The sequence below is a fragment of the Benincasa hispida genome, chromosome 3 (genome assembly GCF_027475165.1).
Source record: "Benincasa hispida cultivar pf3 chromosome 3, pf3_genome.v1.1, whole genome shotgun sequence".
In the NCBI taxonomy this organism is placed as follows: domain Eukaryota; kingdom Viridiplantae; phylum Streptophyta; class Magnoliopsida; order Cucurbitales; family Cucurbitaceae; genus Benincasa; species Benincasa hispida.
Window position 1 is genome coordinate 27,189,446 of NC_143480.1, and position 7,030 is coordinate 27,196,475.

The following is a 7,030-nucleotide window of genomic DNA, read 5'->3' on the forward strand; positions in this document are numbered from 1 at the left end:
TGCAAAAGAAAAGACAAGAATTACCGCAATAAATTGACAAAGGATGATAAAAGTAAAGAGGCCAACGCATAAGGAAAGAATGATTACTCAGTTGTATAAAATTTGTCTAAGTACACAAAGAATTTGCAACACACAATTGTAAGTATGTACAAAAGAATCCAAGGTATAGCTTTCTATAAAAAAATTGAATGGTCGTAAAGAAAATTTGTAGAATTGCGAAGAAGGTAGTACACCCCCAAATTTAAAGTTGTGGCAGGGGCTCTTGATGAGGAGGATGTTGCAGAGGAGCCGTTGTGGCACTTCTTGAAATTGCAGAGGTTACTGTAGATGTGGAGGCACCATGGGACCATGTAGATATGCCGTTAAGAAATTAAAGTAATCATGGTTGCGCCCGACCATCTGTCTTTGGTTCAGACGAATGGTAAAGATATTGCGTTGAATATTAACCATCGCCTTTCGCACCATTTTATTACTGTTCCGCAACTCTACGTTGCTCTCCTGCAACTCCGTTATTGCTTGGCGGAAGAAGGTAAGCTGATGAGATAAGAAGGCCCGCATTGCGGCCCGCATATCTCAACTTGTATCCAAGCTACCGAGGGGAACTTATGAACCTATGGCTCGAAGCTCGAACGGTACGTGAATAGCTTACTAAACTCTTTAGCCACGAGATCCACTATCTGTTAACTGTCAGGCATTCTACTAAAGATCGACAGCTGAACACTTCTTAACACAGATATATTTCTGTGTCCATCGAATATAACCAATCATGAGTACGATAACCCTTCATAGATGCTCGTAAGTACGGTTGGACAATTTACCATCTTGCCCCTGTAGTTACATCTCAATCCTTAAATACCACTGATCCCTCTAATGAACAATACTACATAGTCCAACTATGTGTGAACACCTCTCAGGTCATGAGAAGGTGTGTGGCGCTACATCGTTCAAGCCCTAGAATCAGTTCTTAAGGGAGCTATCTATATACTTACCCCTGCTCCGGGAAAAGAGTGAATTCCATCTTGAGTATCGGAGTTCTCAGCTCCCAAATCAGACAAATCCTCAAAGTGGTAGGTTTGAGTCGGCGACCTAGCCACTTGCACCCATGCAAATCAAAGGACCGCCTTCAATGGCAAGAGTTCCCAACTCACTCAGGATTAAGGTCATATTACCTATGGTAATCCTAGTGAAGTGAAGTCTCTATCATGAACGGTGTTATATAACGAGGCGTTAACACTTTGTGATTAGGTCTTATACAAAATCTTTATATAGAATGCCCCCACTCGCATGTCCCTTACATGAATGATGAGGATCAGACCATCTGTGACAAGTCACAACACTTGTAACTATTCCACAAAGCGGGTCGCATCCGTATCGTTATCAGGATAAGGTTTCCCTCCTATATCCATATACTACAGACCATTTTAGTTATCACTTAAGACATCATCCACTTATATGTCACCATATACATGCTTAAGTTACATAAAGACAACCAAGGATTTTAGTTTATTGGTTTGTGGTAAAACAAATAAAACATTCATATGTAATCAAGAAGTGAAGTGAATATCATATATTATACATCACAAACGTTCGTACAAACTGTTTACAAACTATAGAACACGAGACTTTAGGGCATCAACCCCAACACTCAGCGCGTTAGATCATGGAGTCCCTGCGGGGGATGTTTGGACAATCGTCCGCACAACTTAAGCATGAGACTCTTAAATGAATCTTCAACTCCAAAATGGAGGAAGGAACCTCTGTTCGTGAACATGTGCTTAATATGATGGTCCACTTTAACATGGCGGAGATTAATGGGTCACGCATTGATGAGGGTAGTCAGGTTAGCATAATTTTGCATTCATCGCCGGATAGCTTCCTACACTTTTTCAGTAATGCGATTCTGAACAAAGTGGACTATACTCTTACAACTCTCCTCAACGAGTTACAGACATTCCAATCTTGGCTGAAAAGTAAGGAAAAGAAGGTTGGTGAGGCAAATATTGCTTCGTCATCAAAGAAGCTCGATAAGGGTTCAACCTCAAGAAAGAAGTCTGCACTTTCTACTTCTAACACTTCTAAGTTGAAGAAGAAGAAGGGTGGTAAAGGGAAGGGGAAGGCACTGCTAACCCACAGCCTGTCGCCCAGTGGGGAAGGGGACCAACACCCAAAGACAAAGAAAAATGTTTCCATTGTAACTAGGATGGGTACTGGAAGAGGAATTTAACTCGTTGGATCAAGGAAAAGAAGAAGGCTAAGGCCAAGGCAAAACAAGGTAAATATGATTTACTAGTTTTGGAAACCTGTTTAGTGAAGAATGATGATTCTGCCTGGATTATTGATTCTGGAGCCACTAATCATGTTTGTTCTTTTTTTTTTTTTTTTTTTTTTTTCAGGGGATTAGATCCTAGCGGCAGCTAGAAGTTGGAGAGATGACGATGCAAGTAGGCACCGGGCACGTAGTCTCAACTGTGGTAGTGAGAGGGCTCCAGTTGACTTTACAGAAGGAGTTTATCATTTTGCATAATGTTTATATAGTTCTAGAGTTAAAGAGGAACTTGGTTTCTACAAAGTGTCTGGTACAGTGTAAATATACTCTTAATTTCAAATTGAATAAAGTGTTTATTCATAAAGATGGAGTTGAAATCTGTTAAGCAAATCTGGAAAATAACTTCTATGTGCTAAGGTCGTTAGCAATGAGTTCCCTTCATAACATAGAGATGTCTAAAACTGTCGTAACTCGAAATAAACGATAAAAGGTTTCTCCTAAGGAAAATGCCCAACTTTGGCACCTTCGATTAGGGCACATCAATCTCAATAAGATTGAGAGGTTGGTGAAGGATGGACTTCTAAGCGAGTTAGAGGAAAATTCTTTACCGGTATGTGAATCTTGCTGTTAGGTGAAAAATGGTTCTTAATCATGTTGTCAAAAACTTGTTATGTCTTTGACGACGTATGCGCTTTGTGATAGTGAAAATATGCGATACTACGTTCTAAATGATGTATGCGGTGATGCTTAGATGCTTTCGTAGTATGCGTTCATGTAGTTTTCGAGTGTCACAAGTTTTCTTACGTTGGAACCAAGTATAATTCCAATGCAAGTTTCTCAAAGTGATCTGAGGTCGAACACGGGGATTGTGGTGATTAATGCGGTACTGATGTGGTATATGCGACCGGTAAAACAAAAGAATAATGAATTGGTTCGAGAAAGTAAAATGCGATAATAAAGTAAAGTGCGATAATGAAATGCGGTGATAAGTAAATTGTGGTGATAAGTAACTTTGCGTCTTTGAATAAAGTACGGTAATAAACAAATGAAATAACAAATAAATATACAAAGTAGGGACTGGCTGTGAAGATGTGCAAAAGTATCTGATGAATGCGGTGGCAAGTCTTGTGAAATGAATCCGAAAGAGAATGGGTTGAGGGAAAAAACATCGCAAGTTCATCAATCTTGTTGAGGACGCACCTAAGGTTCCGCTTTCCTTTGGCTTACACCTTTCAGTGATCGGCCGCGTTCCCATATGTTTATGGTGAAACAGGGATGAACGTGGTGAACGCAAGGTTGTTTTCATCTCTGGAAATACTTCTCGCTTTAGTTAACGCATTCTTCCAACATTCTTTAGAGAGGCGGAATAACATCTTCACTTCTGCTTTCACAGGTGAAGATGCCGTTGAGCATGCTTTAGCTAAACTTAGCCGATTTCTTCAACAAAGATTAACTTACTCTCTTAATCCTTCCCCTTTACCCTGGGGGATTAGTTACACATGGTGAAAGAAATGGATGATGAATGTATGGTGAAGAACAGAGAGATGATGATGAATATGATAATGACATTGAAATCTAAAGATAAACTTTTGTTACAGATAGTGAATGAAAGATTAGAGATGAACACAGTAGATGAATAGAAAATGAGAACAAATACGGAAAGAGTGTCAATGTCTTGACACGGATCCCGATCGAGAAGATTTTCTTGTTGGCGTGTGGTAGGAATGAAGTGGAAAGCTTCCCTCTGAGGCTTGTTTTCCAGGTAGAAGTGATCTTTGTACAGAGCTTCTTCTTCGGGAATGGGAATGAATTGCTTGCTCCAGATACTTACCTTTCGGTCTTGTCTCATCTTTCTCCCTGGATTTTCTCTAAGTTGTGTCTTCAGACCAGCCTCCTCTCTTTGAATTTGATGTAGCTATTTATAGACCTTGGCACCTTCTACATCAGTGGTCCCGCTCTGAAAAGCTGATTTTTCCTGCCATGGCTTAGTGGAAACGTCCGCTCTGCTCCACATTTAATTTGTCAGAATCGTACAACAGAAAAGCTGTAAAATTTCAGAAGTCCTTGCGAATGTGTCGCTCTTTTCATCTACTATCGATCACCGCATGCGGTGTGATTTCTTTGATCCTTTTATCGATTTCCGCATGTGGTGCATGATCGATCGTCGCATGCACTGCAATTGCGTTGTTCTTTTTCGTTCTTGATCAATTGTCGCATGCAATGTGAATGCATTATTCATTTTTGTCCTTGAGTGATTGTCGCATGCAGTCACCTGTTTTCTGCAAAACAAAGACTTGGACATTCCATTTTTCCATCATAATGGGGTTAGCAGGTGTGCTTACGACGCTTTACAATTTTCACGTTTCTAAGCCAATTTCAATACGGTCGATGCAACTTTTCCTTCTTTTTGCCACATAATCTAAATAACACGATACAAATAATTTGTATTTCTACAAGTTATGACACTCTCAAATTTAGATATATTATTGTCCTCAGGCATATCCTCGACTAAGGCAATTCAGCTCAAATCCTATATTAACTTTGTGTCGATCGGCTACTCCGAATGCTCCACCTCTACATAATTTCTCAAAACTAAAAATTCCTTCTATCCTTTGACATTTCTTCAACATGCTCTACTTTATTCTTATCTAAGATAAACCTCTGCCCAAAGTTCTCTTCATGTTTTGAAAAGAATGTTTTACCTATTCTTTTGAAAATAACGAAGTGCGCCCTTTATGCGGTGGCCTGGTTTGCATCATCCTATAGAGAACGTTGATCATGGTTACACCCTTCATTTTGGCTTGCTCCCACGTGTATCATGCGAGCATCCAACTTCGGTTGTGTACCAAGCTCAACTTCAACTCTTGATCCTTAGCTAAGTTTTACTTTTGCTGGTCAGTGGAGTTGTCTCTTTTATTCTTGTTTTCTCTCTTTTTTTTGTTTGTATTGCGTAGATCCTGGTAACCTACCTTTGTTTTGGCTTGCTCCCACAGGTGTCATGCGAACATCCAACTACGAACAGGTTTCTTTCACGACTTAACTCTTATCAGGTTGGGATTTCCCCTTGTGCTAATAGCGGAGTGTATTTTTTCTTTTTTATGTTGAACGCATTTGCATGATATGACCGCATCCGCTTGATCGCATCTGCTCAGACCTTCCCTACCCCTAAATTTAGAGATGTGCAAGGTCCTCATTGCGTTTTTTTTGGATAGAAAAGATAAAACACATAGTCAAAATTTTAAATAGAAGGGTTGAGCAGAGTCTTGTAATAGAGAATGTAAAGTAGAGCTATTGCGATGAATTGTTTAAGTGTTAGGCAGAAAATGCAATGTATAAAGAAATTTTGCTAAGGTTACGCATACTACTCATCATGGCAGTGCAAATAAACAACACAAAAGAAAAGAAAAGAATTACCGCAATAAATTGACAAAGGATGATAAAAATAAAAAGGCCAACGCATATGGAAAGAATAATCACTCGGTTGTATAAAAATTGTCTAAGTACACAAAGAATTATAATGATCGTAACACAAAATTGTAAGTATGTACAGAAGAATACAAGGTATAGCTATCTATAAAAAAATGAATGGCTGCAAAAAATTCAAAATTGTAAAGAAGAAAGTGGTACACCCTCAAATTTAGATTTGCGGTGGGGGCTCTTGGTGAAGAGGGTGTTGTAGAGGAGCTCTTTGTGGCGCTTCTTGAAATTGCAGAGGCTGCTGCAGATGTTAAGGCACTATGGGACCATGTAGATATGTAGTCAAGAAATTGAAGTACTCATGGTTGCGCTTGGCCATCTGTCTTTTATTCAGGCAAATGGTGAAAATGTTGCGTTGAATATTGACCATCGCCTGTCGCAACTCTGCTTTTCTCTCTCGCAACTCCGTTAATGAATGGTGGAAGAAGGATAACTCTTGAGATAAAAAGCTCCGCATATCTTCTAAGGCAACAACAAGGGATGCAGTGGCGGGTTTCATCGTCGATTTTTCATTAGCATCAGTTTGGGGTTGAGCGAAAGGGCTTGCTCCCAAACCGTGTGGGTCATTGGTGCGCGAAAATTGGAAGTCAATTTTTACTCGACAACCAAAATCCTATGGACGCATTATGCGATGCATGTTCCTAAGATATGCGTTGATAGTCATGCGTCGATGGTCATGTGTTGGAATGAAAATTGCATTAACGAATGTATGCGATGACCATACGTCCTGCCACAAGTTTTCTTACATTCACGCCAAGTATAACATGAACGCAAGTTTCTCGGGTAATTCGAGGTCGAACACAGGGACTTGTAACTATATGTTTGCGGTCATGTGCATGTGGCGGTTGAATAAAAGAATGGAGGAGATGTTTCTAAGTTAATCCTACTCCTACTCCTATCTATCGAACAATGCAATGAGAATATGCATGAAAGGTAGAGATGCGACAAACCTTGACATGAAATAAATGTATGGGAAAGTAGATAAAATGCGGAGATGTTTTCATTGTAAAACTTAAGAGTGATCGCAAGGGCAACCCTAGTCAACGCAATCCATGCAATCATGCTGCAACCATACACGACAAGTCATTTTCCAATGGAAATGCGGTGCTCCTAATTCTAGGACGCATGTGTTGAATGCAAAAGTGTCCATAGAGCTTATTCCTAAGTCTCTACTCTTTTTCTATGCGATGATGCAAAATACACACAATGCTGCAGTGACCGCATTCAATCGTATCCTATCTTTAGGATGCATGTGATGCGTTAATAACAAATAGGGCTCATTCCTAA